Source organism: Rhincodon typus, chromosome 7 (genome assembly GCF_021869965.1).
Source record: "Rhincodon typus isolate 14 chromosome 7, sRhiTyp1.1, whole genome shotgun sequence".
NCBI lineage: Eukaryota > Metazoa > Chordata > Chondrichthyes > Orectolobiformes > Rhincodontidae > Rhincodon > Rhincodon typus.
In genome coordinates this window covers 42,903,016-42,917,960 of record NC_063338.1, presented here as the reverse complement: position 1 = coordinate 42,917,960, position 14,945 = coordinate 42,903,016, and the positions used below count along the sequence as shown (strand labels likewise).

General features: G+C 42.3%; 1 protein-coding gene across 8 annotated transcripts in view; it reads right to left on the bottom strand.

The window, feature by feature from the left end:
* Positions 1-14,945, bottom strand: part of atf2 (activating transcription factor 2) — a 139,896-nt gene that overhangs the window by 66,878 nt on the left and 58,073 nt on the right. The gene's annotated exons all lie outside the window — the stretch shown is intronic.

Below are 14,945 nucleotides of genomic sequence, written 5' to 3'. Positions count from 1 at the left end.
CTGAAACGTTAACTCTGTTTTCTCCTCCACAGATGCTGCCAGACCTGCTGAGCTTTTCCAGCAACTTTGTTTTTGTTCCAGCATTTCATTAGCCTTCCTGATTACCTGTTGCACCTGTATGCTAGTTTGTAGAGGAGACCACATTGTGAGCAGCGAATGCAGTAGACTAGATTCTTGGAAGTGCAGGTGAAGTGTTGCTTCACCTGGAAGGTATGTTTGGAAGGTCTCCTCCACATTGGGGAAATGAAGCATAGATTTGGCGACCGCTTCGCAGAACATCTACGTTCTGCTCGCAAAAAAGACCCTGAACTACCTGTTGCCTGCCACTTCAATGCACCACCTTGCTCCCTGGCCAACATCTGTGTCTCCGGCTTGCTACAGTGTTCCAGTGAAGCCCAACGCAAGCTGGAGGAACAACACCTCATTTTCCGCTTGGGGACCCTACAGCCCTCCGGACTCAGTACTGAGTGCAATAATTTTAGGGCCTAAACTCTCCCATGTCCCAGACCCCCACCCCACACACCAGGCCTTGTTACCACATAGCCTGCCATTACACACCCCCTATTGTTAGTCACTAACAGTCCCCATTAACAACTATTCACCCTCCCAGCCTGATCGTTAGCAACGCCTTTGTCTGTCCAACTGTCTCTCTCTCTCTCTTTGGGCTCTATCCTATCATTTACTCCCTACCCCACCCACCTCCTTATTTTCTGCAATATAAACTGACGTTTTCCCTGCCACCATCAGTTCTGAGGAAGGGTCACCGGACCCGAAACGTTAACTGTTTTCTCCTCCACAGATGCTGCCAGACCTGCTGAGCTTTTCCAGCAACTTTGTTTTTGTTCCTGATTTACAGCATCCGCAGTTCTTTTGGTTTTTAATGAAGATTCAGCCAGTTTATCAATTGGCATTATTGAAGATACAGGAAATAGTAATAATCTCATCAGAATGTAAGTCGCAAACAAAAACACAAAATCTTTGTTTCTACCATCACATTTGTTTATGTATTAAGACTTCACTTTACACTGCATTTAATTATTAAAATCACCACTAACCGCAGTGCCAGGGTGTAGGTACCAGACTGACGTTGACTTTCCCGAATAATATAACTGCCTTCTGCTACACTCAGCAGCTGATCTGCTGCTTCCCGTGAAATCATTCCATGAAACCTGTTTATAGAAAATAATGAAATTCTGTCATAAAATGTTAAAGCTACATTTATCCTGCAATTCATGTGGTTGTCTTCTGCCAGACAAATCAGGATTAATAATTAAACAATTTTAGGTCTCTTCACCCAAGACACTGCAGGAAAAATTAATGCAAATAAGGGAACAGTATTCAAAGAAAGTGCAGAAAAAATAAATAAATCATAGTAGCCTAAAGACTGAAATCTTAAGATGAATAGATGTAAACATGATTCCAGAAGCTGTTGTCCCAGCGATGTGCAGATGAACAGGCAATGAGGCAAGATCTTAAACCGTCCCATTTGCCATTACACTGACCACATCCCAACTGCCAGAAATACGGCCAGCTGAATATTAGGAGTAGTGATCTATGACATACAACTGAAACTGGAATGCTTGCCCTGAGGAATTTTACAGGGAACCTATTCATTTTCAAAGGAATAGCAACATAGTAGTAAATGTTACTGGACAATGATCCAGTGGCCAGGAGTAAAGCTCAAGACACTAAGATCAAATCCCACCATGGTGGGTGTGGAAATTTAAATTCAATTTATTAGATGTCTCACTAGTGGGAAACATGGAACTACCAGATTTCTGCTAAATCTCATCTGGTTCACCAATTTCCATTAGGAAACAAAACTGCTGTCTTACTCAATCTGACTTGTATGCAATGCTAGACTCTCAGCAATGTGGGCTATTCTTAATGGTCTGTGAAATGCCCTGGCAAGTAACTCACTTGTATAAAACCACTATAGCAGGCTTGAATAAAAGTAGAAATGGATACGTAATCCAACATCATCCTAGTTATCAGAAATAAGAAAAAAACACTCTGGTCTGTTGACCTTCAAAGTTCGCCTCCCTAGCAGCTAGGAACTGAAGACAAAGTTGGGAGAGTTGTTTCAAAGAATAATGAAGCAACAGCCTAACAGAGTCATACTCACTGAATCATACTTCACAGACGAAGTACCAGGCTGCTCCATCATCTCCGTGGATATGCACTGTCCCATCAGCAGGAAGGTGCACCATACAAGTATACAGCAAAGAAGGGATGACTCTGGAGCCCATGTAGTCTTGGTGCATGAGCTGTGTTTATCAGAAGATTATCACTACCACCCTCCCTCAGCGAAAGAATCAGTACTCCTCCATGTAGAACTCCAGACAGAAGCAGCACAAGTATCAAGGATGCAGAATGTACTTTTGTTTCTGGATTTTAAAGTCCCTCAAAGTGGCTCAGTAGCATCACAATTGACTGAGATTGCAGAGTCAGAGTCACAAAGACATATCTGTTGGATTAAGCCTGCTTCTTGTGGTGAGGTAACCAATGAGAGAAAAGCCTATTTGGCCTTGCATTCATCAATCCAACTGTCACAGATGCATCTGTTCATAACAGCTTTAGTAGGACTGACACCAATACGGGCCTTGTGGAGATGAAAATCCTCCCTGCACAGAGGATATCCTCCATCAAGTTGTGCAATATTCCCACCATGTTAAATGGGACACATTCAGATTTATCCAGCAACTCAAAACATGGGATCATGAAGTGCTGCGGGCCATCGACAGAGTTATAGAGATGCACAGCATGGAAACAGACCCTTCTGCCTAACTTGCCCATGCTGACCAGATATCCTAAACTAATCTAGTCCCATTTGCCAGCATTTGGTCCATACCCCTCTAAAGCTTTCCTATTCATGTACCCATCCAGGTGCTTTTTAAATGATATAATTTTACCAGCTTCTGCCACCTCCTCTGGCAAATCATGCCATACACATACGACACTCCGTGAAAATGTTGCCCCTTGGGTCCCTTTTAAATCTTTCTCCTCTCACCTTAAACCTATGCCCTCTAGTTTTAGATACCTCCACCCCAGGAAAAAGATCTGGCTATTTACCCTATCCATGCCCCTCATGATTTTATAAACCTCTATAAAAGGTCAGCCCCCAGCCTCCGATGCTCCAAGGAAATTAGCCTCAGTCTATTCAGCCTTTCACTATGGCTCAAACCCTCCAACCCTGGCAACATCCTGGTGAATCTTTTCTGAACCCTTTCAAGTTTCACATCATCTGTCCTATAGCAGGGAGACCAGAATTGAACCCAGTATTCCGCAAGTGGCCTAACCAAGCCTTGTATAGCCACAACATCACCTTCCAACTCCTATACTCAATGCACTGACCAATAAAGACAAGTGTACCAAACTCTTTCTTCACTCCCTGTCTACCTGTGACTCCACTTACAATGATTTATGAACCACTACCCCACTGTCTCTTTGTTTAGCAACACTCCTTTACCATTTAGTGCACAAGTCCTGCCCTGATTTGCCTTACCAAAATGCAGGACCTCACATTTATCTAAATTAAATTCCATCTGTCAGGAGCAGAATTACAGCCATAAACCTGTAACCTCATGGTCAAGCATATCCGTCACGTTACCATTAGCAAGAAGCCAGGAGATCAACTTTATTTCAATGAGATGTAGCAGTTAAGCATGCCTAAAAAGTACCTACCTTCTGAAGTTACAATATGTTATACAATACAAAGCAGCATGCTGCAGCCAGAACCAAGTGATTCCACAACCATGAAATCAAAGCTCTACATCATTGCTGCAGTTATGAATGGTCGGCAAGTAAATATCTAAATCGGAACAAAAGCTTCACAAACGTCTCCATCCTTAAATGGTGGGAAAACCCAGATGATCAGTAAGGAAAAAAAAAATGACTGAAGAATTTGCAATCATCTACAGCCAGAAGTGCTGAATGGATTATCCATTTCAGGATTTATAAGATTTCTAGTATCACATACTCCAGGAGTTGTTGGTTGGTTTGCTGAGCTGACTGGTTTTCAAGCAAACATTTTGTCTCCCTTCTAGGTGACATAGTAAGTGCTGTGTAGCCTTGTTGAAATGCTATTGTTCTATCCAGCTCTGAATTTATATGGTCTGGTCTGTCATGGTGGGCAGTCTCGTTTCCAGCTTTGTGCTGTAGTGGTACGTAGATGGGGTCTATTTCAATATGTTTGTTTATTGCATCGGTGGTTGAAAACCAGGCCTCCACAAATTCTCGTGCTTGCCTTTGTTTTGCTTGTTTCCTGCCTGACTGTCCTATGTAGTTTTTCTTGTGGGCAGGAAACTCGCCACCAAGATACATGAACACCAACTCGCAGCAAAATGGCATGACCAACTCTGAGATAGTAGGAACTGCCGATGCTGGAGTCTGAGATAACAAGGTGTAGAGCTGGATGAACACAGCAGGCCAGGCAGCAGAGGAGCAGGAAAGCTAACGTTTGGGTCTGGACCCTTTTTCAGAAATGGGGGAGGGGGAGGCGATGATGGAAGGTGGATAGAGGAGCAGATAGGTGGAGAGAAGACAGACAGGTCAAGGAGGCGGGGATGGAGCCAGATGGGCATTTTGCAGGCACACATTCTGACTCCCCAGAGTCTGCCCACTGTCTACAAGGCTCAATCTCTACTTAACAGGATGAGTGCTAGAAGCTCAACACCATCCAGATCTAGGAGGCCAAAATACTACAAGCAGCCATCAACCATTTGGTCCTGAAGTCTGCCCTGCCATTCACGATAATGGCTGATCTTCTGTCTCAATTCTACTTTCTTAGCAGAGCCACATATCTCTTAATTCCCCAAAAGAATCTCCATATCAGTCTATTTCATTCAACTACAGAGCATCTACAACTGTCTGGTGTACAGAATTTAGAGTTATAACCTTTAGGGGTGGCACGGTGGCTCAGTGGTTAGCACTGCTGCCTCACAGCGCCAGGACCCGGGTTTGATTCCAACCTTGTGTGACTGTCTGTATGGAGTTCGCACGTTCTCCCCGTGTCTCTGGGTGCTCGGTTTCTTCTCACAATCCAAAGACGTACATGTTAGGTGGAATGACCATGATAAATCACCCCATAGCATTCAGGGATGTGTAGGTTTGATGGGTTCATCATGTAAATATGGGATGCTCTTCAGAGGGCTGGTGCAGGCTCAATGGGCCAAATGGCTTCTTTCCCCACTGTAGGGATTCTATGATTCTAACTTTGAGTAAAGAAATTGTTCCTTATCTTGGTCCTATATAATCAGTCACATATCCTGAGACTCTGCCCTCGTGTTCTGGACTCCCCAGCTAACTCTATTAAGAATCTTGTATGTTTTAATGAGATCAATCTCATTCATCCAAATTTAGGTCTAATTTACACAACCACCTATCATTAGGACAAACCTTCGTCCCAGGATCCAAGTGAAGCTTTGCTGAATAACCAAAGCAAGTACATCCTCTCTCAAATTTTTTCCCCAATTTGTTCCATGCATTTATGGCCTATCCCTAATTATCCATGAGAATGTTGTGGTGAGTTAAAGCCTAGATATTGTCTAGGTCTTGCTGCACATTGACATGGTCTGGTAGAGTATCTGAGAAGTTGCGAAATCATGCAGGGCTTTGTACTGTCTGACCCTAAGAAAAGGAGGCCATTGATGAAGCAGTCAAAGATGGTTAGGATTAGAGCACTTCTGATGAACTCCTGCAATAAATTCCGAGACAGATGATTTTGATCTGGAGATCAAAGTTACATACAGTACACCAAGTGTGGCTTTGCCAATGCTTTTATTGTAACAAGACTGCTTAAAAGATCAACATTCCATGTGCCTTTCTAGCTTCTTGCTGTACCTGCATTCTAACTGTGCTTCTTTTACAAATACACCGCACCTAAGTCCATCTGAACCTCAACCTTAAAAATTTCACAGCTTTAAAAATCATTGCTCTATTTGGACCATATGTGAATAACTGCTCACTTCCCCACATTCCACTCACTCTGATATTCACTCACTTTACTTGTCTAAATCTCCTACTCCTACCTTACATTCTTACTTAGCTTTGTATCATCAGCAAACTGATGAGTTTATTCGGTTTCTTCATCCAAGTCATTCATGTACGTAAGTAACTGAGACCCCAGGATTGGTGTCTCTGGTATTAGCCAGATGGCAGAGAGGAGACACCACACAGGGAGTGCAACAAGCAAACCCAGGCTCCTAGTGCCTAATTGATTGGCACATACCCTTGGGTCATCCTGCCTTGCCTTTAATGACTAACATGCATGATTCCAAGCTCTCTCATGACTCCATTCTATAACTTTCCCATTATATGCACTGCTAGGCTGGGATCCAATGATTATCCTAGTCCCCAGCTGGGCTCTGCCCATTATAGAGTTATACAGCATGGAAACAGGCCCTTCAATCCAACCAGTCCATGCCAAACATAATCCCAAACTATCCTAGTCCCACCTGCCTGCTCCTGGTCCATACCCCTCCAAACCTTTCTTATTCATGTGCTTATTGAAAAGGTCTTTTAAATGTTGTAATTATACAATATATCTGTCAGCTCTAATTGAGTGGTACTTCCATCTTGTGTCCTTGATCCTAGGGAAGGCTCAGTATTGGTTTGTCAAGTATTTGAGTGGTACAAGACATAGCAGGTCCTCCTGATGTGATGCAGTGTTCTTATTGGATCTCCAACCATTTGTCACCTCTGCAAGATTCCACTCAGTGGCAGTAATGTGAACCATCTGCAAGATGCATTCCTGAAACTTGCCAAGCATCCTTCCAAACCAGCAACCTTTATCACCTAAAAAAGATAGAGGCAGCAGACACGTGGGTACTACACCACCTGCAAGTCCACCTCTAGGCCTTATATCATAACTTAGAACCATATCGTCACTTTTACAAAACTCGCACTCTCTTCCTAACAGTACTGTGCATGCCCACACCACATGGACTCTAGCAATTCAAGACAATAGTTCACCACCACCACCTCTGTGCAACTAGAGTTGGGCAACAAATACCAAAACTGTCAGCACTGCCAACATCCCATAAGCAAAATTTAACGAAAACCTGTTCAAATATTAAAGGACTTCCAGGCTCTAAAATTAATTGATAATAAGTCAATTAGTGTGAACTATCGAAATAACTTGATACTGCCTCTGTCTACTGTGACCCAATACTATCTAAAATAACTTAGTAATGGTACAGGAATGAGGTCACAGTTGAACAAAGCAACTACATAAGATTATCTAAGCGATATAGCACAGAAACAGGCCACCAAGTTATTCCAATTCCATGTCAATATCTACGCTCCATTGGTGTCTCCTCACATTTTTCCTTGCCTAAATCTGCCATCGTGACTCTCTACACCCTTTTCATTCATATGCTTGTTTAGCTTTCTATTAAGTGCATTTACACTATTCATACAGTCAGAGTTACATAGCACAGAAGCAGGCCCCTTGGTCCAACTCATCTGCGCCAACCAGATATCCTGAACTGATCTCGTCCCATTTGCCAGCATTTGGCCTGTATCCTTCTAAACCGTTCCTATTCACATATCCAGCCAGATGTCTTTTAAATGTTGTAATTATACCTGCGTTCACCACCTCATCTGGCAGCTTGTTCCATACAGACACCACCCTCTGCGTTAAAAAGTTGCCCCCTCAGTTCCCTGTTAAAAAAACTTTCCCTTCTCGCCTTAAACCTTTTTTGTTCACTCCCCTGTCATGGGAAAAATATCTTGGCACTATTCACTTCAATCACTCCCTGTGTTAGAGAATTTCACAGCCTACCAGCATAAATGAGCACCTCATTCCACACACACACACACACACACACACACATGGGTTGAAGCTGGGTTTTTTTTTTTTTAAAAAACTCTGAGTGTAATCCTGAATGGGAAACACAAGCATTTCTCTCACTCAGTCTTTTCTTCCATCACATTCACCAGCTGATATACTCAAGAGATTAGAGATCAGTGATCAGTTTGTAGTGTATTTCTCCCTTTGAAACTTTTATAGTATGACATAACAGGGTTCCCCTTCAGACAACTCTGAATTTAAATCCACAGGAATCCTCTGGCTATCTCTTTTCTAAAGCCAAAAGATCTTGCAAGTACAAGTTCAGTATGTCAGAAGATGACATGGGATTATAATCCATGGACCTAACATGCATCCTTTCATGATTCTTCGGTTACCCCTCAGCCTTTGCTCTCTCAAGCATGGTGCAGCAGTAGCATTTCTAACTCTTAGCCAGGAGACCCAAGTTCAAGTCCCACTTACTACAGAAGCGTCTGATAATATCTCTGAACAGATTGATTAGAATACATTAAAAAAAACACTTTGTACACCTGCCCTTGCATTTCTCATATCATTGTAAAACCTTCTCAGGTAAAACCTTCAATACCTCTAAATCTTTCTAATAATATGGTAACCAGATTGCACGCAGTATCAAGTTTGGTCCAACCAGGATTTGGATATAGATTTAATATAACATCCTACTGGAAATAAAATCTAGAGCCTTATTTTATGGCCTTGCTAACCCGACACTCCTCCTAAAGCTTAGTGTACTTGTACAGCAAGATTGGTTTATTCCTCTACCTATGTTCAAATTTGAACTTTCTATTGTTTCTCTCCCAGTCTCTTTGCATCTTATCAAATGCCTCCTCTCTCTGGTCTACATACTGGATATGCCTTTTTCTAACCAATGATCAACTTTTCTATTCTTCCTGCCAAACAAATCTTAAACCACAAGTATTTGCCTGAACTTTATTTACCAACTATTTGCCCATTCTGCAAGTTTATTAATGTTACCCTGTAATTCATTTCAATCCTCCTCCTTCGGTATCGACCTGGACCACGCCACACTCCCAAAATTTGGTGACAACTGTTCATCTTATTTTTGACTCCAAAGTCTACAGCATTAACATCAAAATCATTGTCTCAGTTGTGAACTTTGTGGAAAAGCATTTCCCACATTCTGCTGTTCTGAACAATTAGCCTTGACCCCCACGCTCGGTTTTCTGTTTCGATCCAGCCAGAAATTCATTCTGTCATTTTGACTCAGACTCTGCATTCTCAGATCTTATTGTTTAGACAATGGAGCACCTTATCAAACGCTTTTTGAAAATCCAGATAAATTACAGCTATTACTATGGTCTATCCTCTCTGCTACCTCCATAAAAAAATTCAATGAAGACAGCTAAGCGAGACTTGCCAATTTGAAATCCATGTAGACTATTCAATATGATATTATTTTTTGTATTTTTTTCTACTCTCTCCTTTAGAAGGGATGTCATTTTCTTTTCTAACACCATTGTTAAGTTGACTGGTCTATAATTCCCTTCCCAACTACTACCTTCCTTCTTAAATATAGAAGCTACATCAGCTGTCAATTCTCTGGTACTATATTTTATTTATTGTCACATTGTATTTTGTAACAAAATACAGTGAAAAGTGTTGTACTGTGTCACCACTCTTCGGTGCCATCTTAAAACAGAAAAATATACCAAAACATAGAACACAAAAAGGCAGAAAAATAAAGAAATAGTGTTCAACTTTACAATCCTTCTCAAGTGCTCTGCCTTGAGCCATAGGCTCTACCTTTCTCTCACGAATAGTATTGTGCATCTGCTGTATCTTGCCTAGTCTGTTTCTTAAAATACATGAATCAATCTATTTAAAGCATGGACTTCATTCCATTTGGAAAGTTCACTCAATACTTTTCTCCCCCCGACTAAGTTGGAAATGCACTTCTCATTATTCATCTCATAACTAGTATCATGTCTACCTGTTCAATCTCCCTTGTAAATATCCAAGCAAAAGAATTATTGAATATTTCTGCCAGTTCACTAAGAGTATGATGGTATTTTCCTGTCTAGCCCTTAATGGTCCTAGTCCTGACACAATCTTACCTTCTAATTGACATGCTTACAAAATATTTTATTGTTTTATATTCTTTGATAACTCAATATTATAATATGTCTTTGTCATTCTAATTGTTTATAGGCTTCTCTCAGAGTCTCTTTGTATCTTGTCTGATCATATAGTCAACGGAGGAAGCATATACTGGATGTATGCCTTATTCTAACCAATTGTTCCTTACATCTTTCTTCATCTATGGAGTCTCACCAGTGTTTAGTTCTGTCTTTACCTTTTTTAATGCACTTGTAGGACTTGAGCGTCTCTGACTAGCCGGTATTTGTTGCCTGTCCCCCTAGCTGCCCTTGAGAATGCAGCAGTAAGTCGAATTCTTGAACAGCTGCAGTCCACGTGCTGTAGGTTGATCCACAACCTTTAGAGAGAGAATGCCACGGTTTTGGCCCAGCAACAGTGAAGGGATGGTGATATATTTCCAAGTCAGGATGGTATGTGGCTTGGAGGTGGTGGTGTTCCTGTGCATCTGCTACCCTTATCCTTCTAGATAGAACTGATCATGGGTTTGGAAGATGCTGCCTAAGTTTTGATGAATTTCTGCAGTGCATCTTGCAGATAGTACACACTGCTTCTATTGAGCGTCAGAGACGAAGGGATTGGATGCTTGCGGTTCAGATGCCAATCCAGCAGGCTGCTTTGTCCTGGATGGTGTCAAGCTTCTTAAATGTTGTTGGAACTGCAACCACCCAGACAAGTGGGGATTATCCCATCACACACCTGACTTGTGCCGTGTAAATGGTGAACAGGCTCTGGGGAGTAAGGAGGTGAGAGTTACTCGCCACCGTATTCTTAGCCTCTGACCAGTTCGATTGCCATTGTATTTATATGGTGAGTCCAGTTGAGTTTCTGGTCAATGGTAATGCCCAGGATTTTGACAGTGAAAGATTCAGTGATGGTAACATAGTGAATGTCAAGGGGCAGTGGGTACAGTGTCTCTAGTTTGAAATGGTTTGGCTGACAAGGGGCAAGTAACATTCGTGCCACACAAATGGCAGACAAAGATATTGTCCAGGCCTTGTTACATTTGAGCATGGTCTGCTTCAGTATCTGAGGAGTCATGAATAGTGCTGAACATTGGGCAATCATCTGCAAACATCCCCAATTCTGACCACATGATGGAGGGAAGGCCATAAAGTAGCTGAAGATAGTTGAGCCAAGGACACTACACTGAAGAACTCCTGCAGAAGTGTCCTGGAGCTTATATGTCTGACTAACACTACGAGCATCTTCCTATATGCCAGGCATGACTCCAACCATTGGAGAGATTGCCTGCTCCCCTTGCTTCAGATTCCCATTGACTCCAGTTTTGCTAGGGCTCCCTGGTGCCACACTTGGTTGACTGCAGCCTTCATGTCAAGGGATGTCACCCTCACCTTTTCTCTAGAATTCAGCCCTTCTATCCATGTTTAAACAAAGGCTGTCAAGAGGTCAAGAGCCACGTGGCCCGAGCAGAACCAAACTGAGTGTCACTGAGCAGGCACTGCTTGATAGCACTATTGATGACACCTTCCATCACTTTAATGATCAAGGGTGGACTGATGATTGATAATTGGACAGACTGGACTTGTCTTCCTTTCTGTGTACAGGACATACCGGAGCAATTTTCCACGTTGTCAGATGGATGCCAGTGTTATAGCTGTACTGGAACAGCTTGGCTAGGAGTGCAGCAAGTTCTGCAGTACAAATTTTCAGAACTACTGCCAGAATGCTGTCAAGGCCCATAACCTTTGTAGAACCAGCACCTCCAACAGTTTATTGACGTTATGTGGAATGAATTGAATCGGTTGTAGACTGACATCTGTGATGCTGGGGACCACAACAGGAGGCCAAGATGAATCATCCACTTGGTACCTCTGACTGAACATTGCTGCAAATGCTTCAGCATTAACTGTTGCATACATGTGTTGGACTCTTCCATCCTTGATATTTGTGCAGCCTCTTCTTCCAGCGATTGTTTAATTGTCCACTACCTTTTACAACTGGATCTGGCAGGACTGATCTGATCAGTCATTGGTTTTGGGATCGCTTAGCTCTGTCTATCACTTCCTGCTTATGCTGTTTGGTAGCTTCACCGGGTTGATACCTCAGTCTTAAGTAAGCTTGGTGCTGCTCCTGACATGCCCTCCTGTAATCTCCATTGAACCAGGGTTGATCCTCTGGTTTGATGGTAATGGTTACATGGGGGAAATACGTCGGGCCATGAGGTTGCAGATTATGTTGGAGTTTAATTCTGCTACTGTTGATGGGACATAGCGCTTCATAGACACCCAGTCTGGAGTTGCTAGATCTGTTCGAAGTCTGTGCTATTTAGCATGGGTGACAATACCACAGATGAAGGGTATTCTCAACGTGAAGGTTGGACTTCATCTGGATAAGGACTGTGCGGTGGTCACTTTTACCAATGCTACCATGGACAGATGCATGTGCAGCTGGCAGACTGGTAAGGATGCAGTCCTGAACTATATTTTTCCTTTATTTGCTGCAGACCCAGCTATGTCCTTTCGGATGCAACCAGCTTAAAAATCGGTCGTACAGCTGCAAACCACTCTTAGTGGTGGACATTTTAATCCTGACCCAGAGTACATTTTGCACTCCTGTCATCCTCAGTGTTTCCTCTAAGTGTTGTTCAACATGTTGGAATACTGATTCATCAGCTGAGGGAGGATGGTGTGCAGTAATCAGGAGGTTTCTTTGCCCATGTTTAACACAAAGCCATAAGACTTCATGTGGTTCAGAGTCAATGTTGAGGACTCCCAGGGCAACTCCCTCCTGACTTTATACCACTGTGCCACCACCTCTGCTAGGTCTGTTCCACCACCTCTGCTGTGTCTGCCTGCCAGTGAGACAAGAAACATCCAGGAATGGTGATGGTGGTGTCTTGGATATTGTCAGGCTACAGCCTGACAATTCTGAGACAGCTCTCCCAATTTTGGCACAAATAAAGCTCCTGCTGTTAAATGCTTCAGTCTCCTGGTCCTTCTTGGAAGTTAATACAAGAAGAAAACTGCTTTGAGATCCATCAAGTCAACTGGACAATGCAGAAGAAGTTTGCCATATTCCCTAGCCTGAAGAAACACTGATTTAAGGAGTACGCTACACGGAGAGAAGTGCTTTGAGCTGGGGGATGTAGACTCAAAGAAACAGGCAGCCTCAGGAACACCTTGTTTTAAGTAGAAAAATCAAGGCAGTGCTAAAACATTTGTAGTACATTGTGCTATGCAGGCCCTTCCCATTTTTAAAAAAATACAAGTTTGGACAGTTGGACCGTATGATGAAAACACAGAGCTAGAACTCTTACAAAGAAATTCCATAATTTTGTTCAAGCTAACAAAATTGACATATTCATTACTGTCCCTGCATTGCTATTATTTGGAGGTTGGGGGGGTGGGGTGCGCAATGTCTTCTAACCTCCTGTGTCTGATACAGCTAGGAGAAGCCAGGTTCCAAAAACTATGAAGAAACAGTAGGAATCTTAAAGAACCATTTTTTCACTGAAACTGTTGGTGATTGCCAAAAGATTCAGATTCCACAAATGCATATGGAATGACACTGAAGCTATCTCAGTTCATAGCAATTTTGAAGTAGTTAGCAGAATTCTATGAATTTGGAGACATCTTAAATGATGCTATCAGATACAAACTGGTGTGTGGTTCAAAATGTGAAGTAATGCAGAAGAGTTTACTGCAGAAAGAAACACAGACGTAAAGAAAGCACTGCAAACAGCAGCCTCAAATGGAATGAACAGCCAAGGAAGCCCAACAGATTAGCTCAAGCACAAGGGTTCACAAAATGGTGGGTGAGACACCAGCACCAACACAGACTCAAAGCTACCACCAGTGTGTGATACGAAGTCCCACAGCAGCGCGTTGCTGGTATAAAGAAACTACATGCAGAAACTGCAAAAGAAAAAAGCACATTGAACAGGCATGTTTGAGGAAGAAACATGAATATATCAACAGGCATACAGAAACCAAAAAAAAAGGAATAAAATCTATACAGTACAAAAAAGGATGAGAAATCCCAGAATCTCAATCCAAAATACACTGGCCATCACTGGCGACGCCAACCAATGCTGGGTCACTCTCTTACTGAAAGGCAAGCCAGTAAGAACGGAGGTGGACACCACAGAAGCAGTTTCACCAATATGTGCACGTGTTTATCAGAAGCTGCAGTCACACTGCGACGCAACCCTTAAAAATTGTACTAAGCATATACATGGGCAAAGTGGCGACTTTAGGGGGTTATATCAATGTGAATATTTAGTTACATAGTCAGTCAGTCTAAAGATGTATCCTAACATGTTGTCGAAGGAAATTCCCAGCTTTATTGGGAAGAAAGTGATTGTAGAAAATCAGACTCAACTGGGCTGAAGTAAATTGTTCATTAGCTTCTCAGGCTGATCTGTCAGAATTCTAGAGCAACATTTCATAGAATATAGCATAGAAAAGATCTGTCAAATTGAGAATCATGGATCAGAATCAAGCAAAAATATTGCAAGGCTAGATCAGTGTCTTATGCAATCAGACCAAAGATCACACAGAATTAGAGAAGCTAGTCAAGGAGGGAGATCTGGAACCCATAAATGAGTAATTGGGCCACATCTATCATACTAGTGATAAGGATGGATCATCTGTGACGATTTTAAGGTCATCTTTAATCTAGTACTGTGTGCTGTGCCTTTAAAATCGATTACCTATTTGCTAGACTAGCTGGACCAGCTTTTCAGTAATTTCAACCTTGATCAAGCCTACCTCCAGATGAATGGAGATCTGCACCTACCGTATGCCAATGTGCCATAGATCAGATCTTAAGTGGATTGGAAGGAGTCTAGTGTTACCAGAACAATATTTTTGTCAGCTAACTGAAAAAAAAAATCTTCAGAGATAGTAGGAACTGCAGATGCTGGAGAATCAGAGACAACAAGGTGCAGGGCTGGATGAACACAGCAGGCCAAGCAGCATCATAGGAGCAGAAAGGCTGACGTTTCGGGCCTAGACCCTTCATCAGAAATGATGAAGGG